Source organism: Archocentrus centrarchus, chromosome 5 (genome assembly GCF_007364275.1).
Source record: "Archocentrus centrarchus isolate MPI-CPG fArcCen1 chromosome 5, fArcCen1, whole genome shotgun sequence".
Lineage (NCBI taxonomy): Eukaryota > Metazoa > Chordata > Actinopteri > Cichliformes > Cichlidae > Archocentrus > Archocentrus centrarchus.
The window spans coordinates 32,312,326-32,327,673 of record NC_044350.1 but is presented as its reverse complement, the minus strand read 5'-3'; the positions used below and the strand labels follow the sequence as shown (position 1 = coordinate 32,327,673).

Genomic DNA, 15,348 nt, shown 5'->3' with positions numbered 1-15,348 from the left:
TGTCAGTTTAAGCAGAACGTTTGTACAGGTCATTGAAGGGGCATGATGCCACAAACTTCATGTTATGCTTCATACGCATACAGTTACAGAAGAATACAAAAGTTTGCTTTATACATCAAAACAGTGTGCAAAGCGTGGGATGAAGATTTTCCGTGGTACCCATCTTAGCGCTGACAGGGCCTGATTATTTTACTAAAAGGTCACCTAAGGGTTATAAGATGTTTCTCTTTTCTGCCTGTAATTCTGAACCCAGTTACATTTACAATATGTAAAAGGCATAAATCACCTGCAAAGACAAAGTGTTAAATCTAGAATTAACAAATTCTTGCCTGGCTGAGTACGGAAGCAAGTGTTTTAAATCTTCTGTATGCGTTGTTGCATTGCAATAACGCAATAATAATATGGATTGCATTATACTGTGTTGTGCAATATTTTTCAGAATAGGCAACTAAAAAACAGCAAAACAACAAAATCTAAAATCAACAATAAATATTAAAAATTCAGCCTGACCAAAACAGGATTTGCGTCCCGATTTTCATAGTTAACCTCTGATATTTTAGTTTAACTAAGGGATCATTCACAATTATCGACATTTTCCAAAGCGTACAAACCTTACGCCAGGGGTGGGGGTGGGGTGGTTAACACCCAACATACGCTTTTCAAATAGTTACAAAATGTCGGCCAGAACTATGTAATCTGAGCTCTGCCACCCAACTGCCAATGCCCAAGGCATCTACTGTCGTTCACTTGTACACCACTGCACTATTGTGCGGTCTGCAGCAGCAATATGGCCTCAGGTCTGGCAGATCAGTTCAAAGGCTTCACTGAATTGTCTAAAAAAGGCCATCATCGATTCACAAAGAACTCTACTGACAATATTAGACAGGAACAAGCTGCAAGTGCCACACAGCAGGTGTGGAAAGCAGCCAAAGCCACCAGAGATAAATTCAACAAGGAAATGGAAGCACTGTTCCAAAAAGCCGAATCAAAAATGTAAACCATACGCAGTAAACCGCAGACAACGATGATGGATTTTATTCAGAAGGTATGTACATTAATTATACATGTTCCTGGCGTGTTTTCATCTATGCTGGCCCACATATTTGCTGGCTACTGTCTCAACAGTCGCTAAAGTACGAATCAAGAGGGGGTGTCCCCCTCGGTGCTGAAGCAAGGTCTGGGCAATGCCATCGCGTATGAAGGGATGCAGTACGAATGCTGTACACAAAACACGGTGACAGCTGAGGATTTCAGGTTTCCTAGCAATCTCCAAAACTCTCCAAAAGTCACCGACGTCACCGGAAGAAGCCGCTAATTTGCCACTAGTCGCTTTTTGGAACAAAAGTTGCTGTGTGGGGGGGTGGGGGTGTCTGACAAGTCACTAAATCTAGCAAAAAAGTCGCTAAGTTGGCAATACAGGTGGCCGGCGTGTGACAGGAATGTTCTTTATGACTCAAAATGAATTGATATCATTCATGAGAGATAATATTCGAGATATGCTTGACAGATTATAGGTCCACAAGTCATTTACAACAATATAAATACCAGCAGAAATCTCTTTTTGGCACAAGACCGACTATTCAGGTGACAAATTGCTCCACTGCCACTGTGTACAGTGTGGCGGCGTGTACATTATGTGTACATGCAGTGCAGTACACATTCACATTCAAATCAGTTTATTGGACCCTATAAATTCTAATATATAGGTATATCTGTTTATTAGTGCAACAATACAATGTTTTAATAGATAGGAAAGAGTATATTTGATACCAAGAGTTCCAGAATTTTTCAACACCAGGATGTGTTTTTAATACTTCCTTTACATTAAAATACCAAAGAACCAGGTGAAATAAAATGTCATGAAAAAAAAATCAACATTTTCTTTTATACCCCCCCACCCCCCCTTTGGGGAGGGGGTAGGGGGGTCTGAAAAAGAGTAATCTTTGTACACTTTGGAAAATGTTGATAATTGTGAAAGAGCCCTAAATAAGTAACACCTGGTGAGAATCATATTTTTTCATGCAGGTGAGACTGTTTTAAAACATCTTTGCACTTAAGTTTATTGGCTGATGACAACAGCAATCTGTAATCAGCCTGGAGTCTATTTTGTGTGTGTATATATATATATATATATATATATATATATATATATATATATATATATATATCTCACAATCAGTTAACAAATTTAAGCTTAAGGTTCATTTATACAGAATAGAGCTCAGTTTGTGATTCACATCTAAAATGACACATTTTGAATGATCTTAACTGAGTGCACCAACATAACCACACATTAAGCAAGATAACATCTATAAGATGCATTATATGCCTGCTATAATATTATATGCCAGTTGTAATATAATATGCCTGTTCATTAATCAAGTTTAGTTTGTGTTTCACTAAATATCTGGTTGTAAATCGCATCTTCAACAACACGGGGAAAAAAGGAAGACTGAAACACTGCAGAACAGAAGTTGGAGAGTAGGATGTGTGGAGAAGAAATGCTTCCAGCTTTCACTGACACAAAGTGCAGAAATGATATGAGTAGAATTTCAGAATAACCTGAACAGATAATTTTCAGGCTGCTGTACACTACCTCTGTCTTCAATTCTAGAAAGTTGTGCAGTAGTGTTGCCGCTGGGGGTTGGTGTGTTGCAGAGAAGTGGAGGTGGACAGGACCAAAGACAATACAACTTATTCAACTTATTGCTTTTATCAAACATAACTCCAACTTGTTCAAAACCCCCACGAGTACAGCTGCATAGCTTTTGCATGGTTTTATCTTGCTGAAAATATTGAAATCTCTTTCTTTTGTAATCTTTAGTTTGTCTGTGGAGTGTGAAGCCTCTCTCCACTTTAATACTCCTAATTCAAACGAAATACTCTGCTAGGGCCGCAACGTTTAGTCATAATTGCTTAACATGTTGATTATTATCTTCATGATGTGGGCAACAAAATAATGAAAGTTCAGGTAACATCACTGCCCGAAAAGGTTCACAGACAGATACAAATCTGAGATCCTGATTTTACACATTAAGTCCACTGAAATATAAGAGTATGTACAACCACCAGCTGTGATGTGCAAACAGGCTTCCTAAAAGCTTTAATATCCAGTTGCTCCAAGATTACATGACTATTCCAGCACAATGTCAGCATTACCAGATCATTTTGGCATCCATTTGTCTATCTGGATGTTTCTGTGCCGTCATCCTTCTAAAATCCATTTTCCTAATAATTACAAGCTTATTACACATTTTGAGTGACTCACTCTTGAGTCTGTCTAAGCCAATACGCTCTTTGGATTGCAGGAACTGTAGGACACTTTTGATCATCAGCATTAACCCAAAAGTACACACTGAAGATTGCTGCACTGCAGTCAACATGTGATAATCTGAAACTTTAAGAACTCAACATTTAACATGAGAAATATGCATACAGCAGTACTCATACATTGATTAGTGTGTAATTATGTCTTCTCATAAACTTAATCCAGTAAAAATACATTAAAGGAGTTTTATGTCTGTGGATAGAGACCGGCCTCTGTACTATGTCTTATAAATAACTTTTAATTTAAAGATCACAAATAGCTCTTTTAAACTATATATGACCATTTAATATTTTTAACATCTAAAGCCACAAATGTGTCTCTGCTGGTCTGAACTAGCACCTTAAAGCCATCCGGGACACAGTGCCTAAAAACATTTATTCTAGATGGCACATTTGCACCTGAAAAGAAAGAAAAGACACAATAAAAAAGGGACCGACCAAACACACAAGTAAACTAAATGAAGTTAAATGTCCCTCAGGGGTTTAGGAAATCAGACTAAACCTCTGCTGTAGCAGGTGCAAACTCTCAGTTTTTATTTCTGCTGTGGTGACTATGAATCTGCCATTCTTCCTGCACTAATCTACAACACAAATTTACAGCCAATAGCGAAATCACTTATATTTGGTCATATTTGGTTGATTAGATGTCTCTGATTATATTACAGGGAAGCAGGTAAACAGGTCAGACATTGGGATAACACCTGAAGATTTCTATAGGAGCTCAACTTACTGCCATAAAATCCAAATGCCAGTAATATTAAGTTAGTCCAAATTATAACATATGTAACCACAAACTAAAAGGCTTAGTGTTACAGCTATACTGAAGAGTGAATTTGGTTTAAGGCTTCATCGCCGCTGTAATTTAGCAGTAAAAAAAATGCCAGCTGATGAAGATGAACTGGACTAAAATTAGTGTGGCATACATGCTTTTCAGGTTCTATATAGTTCCACGCTTTCCAACTTAAATTCATATTTTCATAACACTTATTTAACTCACAAAAAGCCATTAAACTAACACTTCAAGTGATCCAGAAAAATCACACTGTTCATACATTTTACTGCTGTTGGAGTGTTAATTTCTTTTGCACAAACTATCACACGCCCACTCTCATGCTAAATCACACATGCTGCATGTATGTTTGGGCGAGGCCATCTAATCTAACAGCAAGCCATCCAAAATGCCCCAAAAGACCACAACAGCACAAATGAATGAAAAGAACGTGAAAAGGTCCAGTTTGATGTTTGAGTAATGGAGGTGATGCCTAAACAGATGCGCTCCAGGTGCCTGTGTCTGGTCCCCTGTCAATCAAGGGAGCCACACCCCTAACTCCAGTACAGCTAAACTGCTTTGCCCATTAAACCTATTAATTAGGCCATGAAGGCGTTGTCATTGCTCCGCTGATCTTAATCACCCTGTCTATGCACTGGCACACTGTGCAGCAATTATAATCAGAATTTAATTGACAGAATTTTGATACATTAAAAAATCCACACTGCAAGTGGATAAATCCTTATTCTGTTGCGTTCACGTTCTGATGCTTTCTAATTAGGGAACAACAGAAATGTGCAGTCACATTCCCAGCTGCTTGCTGGGAAAAAGGTGAAACAAAATCAGATGTGAATGAAAGCCTTAATGTAACTTCCATTTATAGAAAACATCTGAATTTTTTCCCTTTATTCAGCTCTGAGCACACGAGTGTTAAACACAAACACACATCACAGTGCATATTTATGTGTGTGCTGCCAGCATTACATGCTTTTTTCAAAACTATGCAAAGCTTTTATATTTTTTGCAATATGCAAACACATCTAGTAAAGCCTGGTTTAAAAAGTGGGGGGGTTGCCGGCCCTCTACATCAACATAATCATAAAATTAAACAGGACCACAGTTCACTCAGGTCTCCTATTCAAAAAGAAAAGTGCAACAAAGCACCTGTGTAATAGAAATGACTAAAAAAAATACCCTGTGCCTTATGTTACAGTATGCATTTGAAATTCCTTCCATGCAAGTCTTTCAGTGGAAGAGAAAAGTGAGTTCTTAACAATATCTCCCAAACACACAAGCTAATACGCAACTGTTTCTGGCTGCAGGCTCCTGCTAAACTTGCCAAAATATTTTGTGCCACACTCCTGAATGACATTTTTTTTTAAAGAAAGAAAGAAAGAAAGAAAGCAACTTAAGGAGGACAGGAGCAAAAAGTTGATGTAGTGATTTAATGATTGTAGTGATTTAGTCATGAGGAACATTGCTTAATTTACATTGACAGAATTTTAATCCAGGGAAGAAGTTTGTGCCTAGATTTTTCCCACTGCCTTTCTGGCAGCAGACCAGATTAACGGAAGAAAATCGTCAAGTAAAGACTGAAGGTGCCCATGGACGTTTGGACTAGCAGAAAACATAATCAGTGCAGGAAATGTCTTTTTGCCATCCACTCTGTCATCATTTCATTCTTTGCCTTCTTCTGGAAAGAAAAAGAAGATTTAGAGCAGGTGGTATCAACTGTGTGTAACCAGCTTCACTGGGCTTTTCAGAAAGAGCAGGTGCTCCTCATATTTTGAACACAGTGTACATGACATTCAGCAGAATCCTCCTTTTGGTGCTTAACACATTAATGATAAAATGGCATCTGCGGTGCACTACTCTGCCGCAGCAGAAACAGTCAGGTACTCCCACCACCTGCCTCACTGTACCATTAAGGATAACTGCAGCATCTGCAAAGAAGTTCAGATTCCCCACTGCCTTTAAAAGTGTGACACTTAATCCTTAAAACAACACACCATATTTTTTGTTAATTAGATGGTTTAATTGCAAGTTAAGAAGACAGTCTGTGATTATTGAGGCACTTAATTTTTGCTCTGCACCTGTCATAAAGATCAGTATTGTATATAACACAAAGAAAAAAGCTTAGTGTATGAATAACTCGATGTATCAATGTCCCCTACAGATTAAAAATAAGTATTTTACAACTCTGATAAGCAAAATGTGGCTATTAATGTAGATATCTGTGGTTTTAAAATCTGATGCTAGACTGGGTTTAACAGATGTGCAGTAAATGATCTGTTAGTAAAACATCAGCATTTTATTTCTACAAAAAAAAAAAAGGTTGGTCATTTAGTGCCAGATTAACTAACTGTTTAAACAATTAAAAAAAATATAAACCATCACAATATCCAAAAATCTGGATTTGTCCGCCAAGTGGTCCAGAACTCCAAAGTATTTGATTTATTATAACCAAGAAAAGTGGCAACTTTTTTTTTTTCTTTAAATGACAACCAATTAGCCTTCTGTCACATGATGAAAAGACAGCAAGTCATTACCACTAATGCTGATGGACTGAAATACAGAGGAAACACATCAATAAACGCACATGTGGTGGCTCACACGTCCTAATAATCCTGATCAGGTGAGTGCTTTGGGGCACTCTGAGACAACAACACTGGGCTGAGCAGACAGCGAAATCTGAAAAGTAGGGCTTGTGTGATGCGTTGTGTCTGTCACATGGGAAGACGAGTCACATGGGGGGCATGGAGTGAGCGAACACAGAGGGAAAAATGAAGCAGTATGAAAACAGGACAATAAAGCATAACTTCATGGCTTTCTCTCTGCTTGCTATAAATGACACTGTAATATCTCTCCAGTAACTTAGCACAAAAAGTAAGGAAATTTATGTTTGGTCAATTATTTCTTGCAAATTGTAACAATGCTTCTTGGCAATAATTTTATAACTTTTGAGAGAGAGAAAGAGAGAGAGAAAGAGAGAGATGTGTTTCCCTTTAAGGAAAACACATTTGTGGATTGAGCAGCACAGTTGAACCCATGAAAAACTTGCCAAATCTTCTTCTAGCTTACTCTGCTATTTTCTCTTTTTTTGAGCTTCTGGTACTCCAGAAGCTGTCAATCAGGCTGCTCATCATTGGAGGAAATCTCATTGCAGAGAGATATCCCAGATGAGATTCTGTAACCAGTGGCAGTCTCCACAGTCTGAAAGCAAACTCTATCCTCCAAGATCACAACGCTCGCCCCCACAGAGCAGGGTTCATCAGAGACTACCTCCAGAATTTGGGAGTGGAGAGGATGGAATGACCTGCCTGCAGTCCTGACCTCAACCCCACTGCACACTTGTGGGATCAGCTTAGGCGTGCTGTTCGTACCAGAGTGATCAACACAACCACACTGGCTGGTTTGCAACAAATGCTGGTTGAAGAATGGGATGCGATCCCACAGCCGTGTGTGACCAAGCTGGTGACCAGCACAAGGAGGAGGTGCCAGGCTGTCATGGCTGTGTGTGGTTCTTCCACATAATACTGAGGCCCCTGTTTGTTAAATGAATACATTTTGAAATTCCTGACATGTCTTGTTTCTTCAGACTTCAATCACCCAATCCAAGAAACTCCACCAAACAAGAGTCAGCAGAATAAGCTGTTTGGCACTGGCAGAGAAGATTTCATGGGTGCAACCCACCTACTCAACTCTGCTGCTCAACCCACAAATACATTTTCCTTACAAATGTGGCTCCATTGAAGAGGACATAAAGAGGCTTTCCAACAGTATAACATTTACTGCCAAGAAGCACTGTTACAATAAAGAAGCAATCAACCAAACACAAATGTCCTTACTTTTTGTGCTAAGTTTATAAACAATTCAGGTAATATAATAAAAATATAAACTTACACTCAACCACAAATTCATGTTATATTAGCTGTTGGCTTTAAAAGCCACTGTCAAGAGTTTCATTTTCCTCCATTTGAACATGTTGGTGAAACAGGTCAGATTATACCATCTCCTTCCCACAGTTCAGCTATGACTTAAGTGCGTCGAGAGCACTGGGACTCAGTGATTTTTGGTGTGAAATATCCTGTCTGTAAATACAGTGAGTACTGCATAATATGGGTACAACTGCAAATGCATTGGCCTAAATCTAGTTTTCTCTTAACTTGATGCAAAGTCTGAGTTTTACGTGAATTTTCTAGGCAAAAACTGGACCCACGCAGTGTGCAAGCTGTTGGTTTTTTTTTTACAGTTATTGTTGACTTGTTCTCCTGCCACGCTCTGGTGTGGATATATTGGTCTTTTTTTTCCTCAAATGTACTTACATACATAGGCTGCCGCATAATAACTGTAGAGCCTGCTAGAACACTCCAAAATGTTCCTTTCCGAATGCTGGAATATATGTTATTCCACAACATTTTACTTTTCTGATATTTGCTCCAAACTTTGATTTATAATTGCCCACAAAGTCTCCACAACTATTGTGGAGGAAAAAAAAGTGACAAAAGGACAAAGGCCACTGGGATACAGATCTGCCCAGGAATTATATTACCCTAGGATCTCTGTTTTTGGTGGAGTATGGTCAGTAATTTAAAAAATAATTTTTACTTTGCAAACGGCAGACATGGCACAGTTAGAAAAAAGTAAAATCACAAATGCCCTCTGCAATTACAACTTACTAGAGGTGTCCAGGTCGTACTAGTTCCATGAAATTAGTGCTAATGAATAGGATTTAAAAAGGGGGATCACAAATTAACACGTTTGTCTCACCAGTGGACAAATGCCTTTGTAAACATCAAAATTGTCTAACTCAAGTGTGTTAATCCAGTCCCTGACTTTATGAAGGAAAATTAGAAGGCTGCAGCACTTAAAATGTCTTTAAAACACACACACACACACACACACACACACACACACACACACACACACACACACACACAAACAAAGATGATGTCATGGTATAACATCAAATTTTACAAAAGCCTTTATCTTCCAAAAGATTCAACACTTTTAGACTTAAGCAACATAGATACTGTAAATATCTTCTTACCACATGATAGGGCGGAAACAACTTCCTCACCAACTTTACAAATAACTGATAATGACTGTCTTTGTGCACAGATGTGTGCATATGCAGCCTTAAATAATCATAGATGACAGAAGAGTGCATGAAAAGGAGAAACAGCAAAATAAAGGAGATGTGAACTTCCTGTTTAAGCTGAAAACCCACCCAAAAAAAATTGAAAGAAGGTAAATGGAAGTCAAAAAGACATCTTGTGGAAGCCTTTCTTGTTTTAAAGTTTTGTGTTACATTCCTTTATCCCTGCACACCTGTCACCCATGAATATTGATGCAAGAGCATGCTGTTTCCAAAAACCAAACAACCCTCTACTGCTCACTCATTTTGCAGCCTCATGTGACAGAACTCATATGCAAACACGAACAGCGCACATGCTTGCACACGCTCACAAGCACACCACAGGGTACGTGAACAACAAAGACTGCTTTGGAAATGCAAAGGAACACAAAAAACACTTGCATGCAAAAATGTCTTGACTGCATTGTTACAATAAGATCACAATATGCCACTTACAGTATAATATCTGTCGTCTACAAATATAAAATCAGAACAAGTGTAACATTACAACTTGTTCTGACACCGTAACAATTTAATAGTCCAGGTTAATGTGTCAAGTTGTTTGTTTATTGCAGATAGCAGTTACAATTTAGCAATTATATTACAATGTCTGTATAATTAATTGAACTTTTTATTAATTTTTTTTTAAACCTTTGTTTTTCCATGTAAAAATGTTTGAGAACCAGTTCTCATTTACAAACATGACCTGGCAAACGTTTTTCAAATGTTAAGATTTGTATATGTAACTTAACTAAATGTTACATGTAACAGACACACCGGCATAACTGCTTTAGCCTTCAAATTTGTCACAAAGTAACAACAAGCTCACATTTAATATCGGATATTAAAAAAAGGTTTTACTGGGAAAAACTGACAGAGTCACCACCAGCTACAGACGTCTTCACAGAAACACTCAATTAACTTAGACCGTGCAGCAACATTACTAGATGATGATAATTTATCTGAGTCATACTGATTCAGATAAAACAAGCAAAGGGCCACACACTGGACAACTAAATCAAAACAATGTTTAAAGGTTTCAATGAAAATATTACCCAGAGGCCTTATGAGATGACTGCAGAAAAGAAAGATGTAGTTTTAGAAAGGCTGCACAAAACCATGTTAATGTAATTCGCATTCAGCTAAGGATTAACTGGCCTACCAAAATCCATAACTGTTGGACAGAAACAGATAAAAGCAGAACAGGTAAAACAATATGATGTTATAACATTCACCTGGCTTTTTATTTGCTTCCTTCATATATGTAAAATGGCTGAAGGTAACAGTAGCTAATGACACACATTAGATAACGTAAATCCCTGTCCTTAGGCCCACTGAAGGGTCAGCTTAGTAAAAGACAGGAGGAAAACCTGGTACAGACTCATTGCAGTATTTTGCCTTGAGATCACTCAGTATAATGCTGTCTTATGTTTATTTTTTTCAGGGGTCATTTTGATTTCCTTTCACTACGTTGGGAGGCCGGATTGAGATCATCTGTGGGCCAATTCCATGGTCACAGCGGACACAGAGCACAACAAGCCAGGAACAGGCAAGATTTATTTTGGCCTGTCATGAAGTTACACATGGCATTAACCAAAGCCAGACTGATACTGGCCTATCATAGGATGTCCAATATCAGGCAACATAAAAACTTTAAACAGAATATAAACAGAGGCCAACGTTTGAGAGACGGTTCAACAGTGAAACTGGCCATTTTAGACACTGCCTCACAAACTATTTTCACCAAACCGGGTGTAAAAACAGAATCAATCACCAAATTATTTTTTATATGCACACATTTTCAGTCTTTTACACTGTAAATTTCCTTCAGCACAGACCCCAGCTGTCTTCAGAGCAGTGCAGGAAGATTCATAAGCTGAGATGAACAACACACACTTAAGGATCAGATTTTGATTCCATGCCAGCCAATTACAACATGCCTGGATCAATGTGCCTGACACCAATCCTTAGGATTGGCTTGGGACATCTCTAAAGCTTAATCATATTCAGATAATTGTTTCACCTATTTTAACCAGCCTTGCACTAATAAAGCCACCTCAGTAATGGAGCTAGTAATTAGGGAAGTGCTCAGCTAGTCGACTAGACGTTTAAACGCTGCTTTCCCTTTTTTGTGCCAAATTCTGTTGCTGGAATATCTTCAAAAGACTTTAAGGTAACATCAAAACAGACAAAACTGCTGGACTTCAGACTCCTTCAGACCGGGAGGGTTACTGAACTGTGTCTGAAGAGTACAGATGTACCATCACTCAAAATATGGATACGGGAGCTTTCACGTTGTTACTGGTGTGGAGAGACTAACTCACACTGTTAAAGGCCAGAGTGAATATTTAAAATAAAAATAAATAAATAAATAAATAAATAAAAAACATCTGAGTGTGGTGTGGACAACGTAGGAAGTTTGTGTTAATATGTATTTTTATTTAGAACTGATGCAGGGTGAATGTGTGTCTGCGTATGGTCTGTGTGTGTGTGTGTGTGTGTGTGTGTGTGTGTGTGTGTGTGTGTGTGTGTGTGTGTGCGCGCGCTCTCATACCACTGTAAACTAAAGACATCTGCTTTAGCTTTTGGAAATTTTAAGTCAAATTTTATCAATTTTCCAAGCCAAAGCATTAGCTGAGAAAATAATCAATAAAACACAATAGATCTTTTTTTTCCTCCTACTCAATAACTGCTCTTTTTGCAGTATCATTACTACCTGTGAAATCATTTTGATAATAAAAAGCCTTCAGCAGTTTTATTTTACAACCTTGAAAAATGGCTGTTAGCGCAGTCGTATTCAGAAGCAACAGACAAAAATCCTTCCAGGCCATCTCAGTGAAGAGACCCGTTCTCTTTTCAGTGACCTTATTCCCTTCACTCAGTCACTTGCCCTTGCACAAAAGAGCAGAAGAGCCATACTGTTGCTGAGTCTGAGAATCATCAGGAGACAACTCGCTAGAGGGATGAAGAGGAGCAGCCGGCTGTGCTAAATCAGAACCAAATTTCAGCCCCGTTTTCCCAAACTTGTGTGTGTGTGTGTGTGTGTGTGTGTGTGTGTTAGCTTGCACAAAGAGGAGAGCACGCCTTTAAAATGGAACACAGCTCCTCCTCACTCCATCGCTGCTTCAGCTGTTCGATGCTTCCACGAGGGAGCAAACAAAGCAGCGGACAATGGTGTCAGAGGGAGCCCTGTTTAGATTCATCTTTCCCAGTTAATTACTTATCGCCTCAACATCTCAAACCCTGCTGCTGATGCTGATGACACAGTTTTCATCTTTTCTTGTGCCAAGTATCCAGGTGACCGAGGCTGCTGTAGTGCTGTGACACTGACATGAGCCACACATTACAGCGCACCATTGTGTGCTATATTTAAGGTCACAAGCGAATCTGCCTGCCTTCTCCACCCAGCGAACAACATCACCATCACCTTAAGACTGATCACTAAGTTGCAACATTTTGCACTGAAGACCTAGTATTATTGGCATGTAATCCATGTCTTTTCCTCTATTTTTGGTGCATTTATCCCTGTTTACATCCTGTGATGTATACTCTGCAACAAGATTCAAAGATGCTCCATTGGACAAACTCTGACAGGACAAAGTTTCTGAATTACCCCAAGCATCTTCTCTACATCATCTTTTATAAAAAGTTTTCATCTCAGCTCACATTGGACTACATAAAAACTGATACTATTATCTGTAACAAACCAGCATCATCCAACCTACAAATGAGTGGGGGCTTGATAAACATGACAGACACATCTAAATCCAACCTCCACTACCAATATGTCTCATCATTCTGTTAACTGTAATTTCCCCATTGTGGGATCAATAAAGTATCATCATAAGGACTCTTAACAATTGAAAAGATTTCATAATGATCATAATCACTGTAGTGTTAACACTACACCAAATTCTTATGTGAATTCAAAGCTGCCTTCTCACACAAATGCAAAACGTAAAGTGGGATAATCGAGAGAAGACGGTGTTTCACTCCCTCTGAGATGCTGACTCACACAAACTGAGATGCATATCATACAATCAGTTGATCAGTTTAAATTTAATTTCTTCTATCTCCATCCACAGAAGTGAGAAACTGAAAAAACAGCACATAAACTGCCCAAGTGCAACAAAGATGTCTGACAGCGCCACATGCTTCTATTCAGTGGTGGGGACCACTTCTTTAAGGGAGACGAGACACAACACAGAGCTATGTGTACTGCAATGTAAAAAATTTTCAATTAACACATAATCATATTCTCATATGATGATGTGTTATTTTTATGCTTTAATGTGCCTCAACGTCCCCCAGAGAATTAAGAGTAATTCTTTTTCATGACTTCTTTCTTACTTTTTAAGTTCCCATGGCAGCTTTACACTAAAAGTCCTTTTTGAATGTACTGTTGTGTTGTGTTGTTGTTGATTCATGACTCCAATAAAATACAATGTGAATATGGAAAACTGTTTCAGGAATATCATAAGGCGAAAAAAAATTATGTTAGATCAATTTATATGATGTAAAACAGATTTGAGAGTCAAAACCTTTGGGTGTAACAGTGGATCATAGATAACAGTCTAAAGAGTCACATGGATAGAGTCAGCGACAAAAAGGGTTTCAAATGTCATAATACAAGTTTTTACTGCCTTTGTTCTACCACAGCTCGATTACTTTCATATGATCTGCTCTAGTGCTTCAGCAAAATAAGCAAAACTGTTACAAGTTGCTCAAAATAATGCTGCACATTGAACTGCAATGTTCATGCAGATCTAATGAAAATGATATGCGTGGCAGAAAGTCAGTTTCCGATGGACCTCTTTAGAACCGGAAATCTTTTTAGCGACCACAGATATCGTGCCCTGGTGTTGGCCTGGCTTTTCAGAGCCAGAAGTTATGTCCACAGGCCACAGGAAGAGCAGCCAAGACTGAGATTGGTGCTCACGGGAACCCTCATACAAAGAAAGGCAAGAAAGTTGCTTTCTACAGCTGCAGTTTGACTAACATCCACAGGTGTCCATACAGTATGGCAGCGGGACATATGAAACATAAGGAGTAAGATAACTGTCAAAAAGATGTTTGCCTAATTCTAACATTTGTATTCGTATCTGAGAAACTGTGCGGATTAGGATTGTTTTTATGTGAGTATGAATCCAAAAGCCGTGAGTGCAAAGTCTTGTGAATACAACTCTAATTTCTTCAACTACGAACTCTTCCATTCTGTGTGGGCACGAATTCAAGTTTGTGGGTACGAGTAGAAAAGTGTTGAAATGACGTCACAGGGCGGAGTAACCACCATTATCCACAGGTTTCTGGAAGAGCATACGTAGGCTGCCATGACAGACTGCTACTTCCGCTGTACGGTTTTATACTTCCGGTTAGCCAAAATTAGAGCCAGAGTTAATGACAAAATTTGGTTGCTTTTGCTGTAACGGGCGGCTTTATTAGTTGGAACATGAGCTCGCTTAGCTTTGCCAATGCTCTGGCTCGGCTCTACAGCTGCTTTAAGGAAAACAATGTCACCTTGTTTGTTCAGCATTACTTTATTGATTTTATTGCTTTGAAGGTAAGCTGGTGCTCTTATAATTACGTGATTCCTCGCCATCAACACCTTCGGAAAAAACAAGGTAACTGATAATGTCGATGTAGCTGACTTCGGGCCATAATTTCACGTCATTTACACAAGTGACGGGTGAGGCACTGTTACCTCGCTGCTTTTTAAAACATCCTTGCAATGTATCCACCTCCAATGTGGTACCATTTAGGCCAGGTAAAAGAAACTGCAGTGTCAAAATGTTTAAATGAACGGCAAGTGTGTAAGCCCGCAACCGTAAACAACAGCGCAAATGGAAGTAAAATACCGGCTTCCGCTATGAATTATGGGTAATGGCGCGAAGTCAGGAATACTGTGGATACCAAACCCAAACACAGGACGCTCCAAATTCAAAGATGGCTGAGGACAGTGGACCGGGTGGAGCTACCAGCTCAGGTGACGCATGTATCCAGTATTTATATACATATATTAAGAAAAAAATTACTATTTAAAGTAATACCTGAGCTGGTAGCTCCACCCGGAATTATAGAATTATGCACACATCTTTTTGACAGTTATCTTACTCCA

The 15,348-nt window shown here is 38.8% G+C and overlaps 1 protein-coding gene across 2 annotated transcripts in view; it reads right to left on the bottom strand.

Annotated features, from left to right (window-relative positions):
• chd6 (chromodomain helicase DNA binding protein 6) overlaps nt 1-15,348 on the bottom strand; it is a 95,741-nt gene that overhangs the window by 74,238 nt on the left and 6,155 nt on the right. The gene's annotated exons all lie outside the window — the stretch shown is intronic.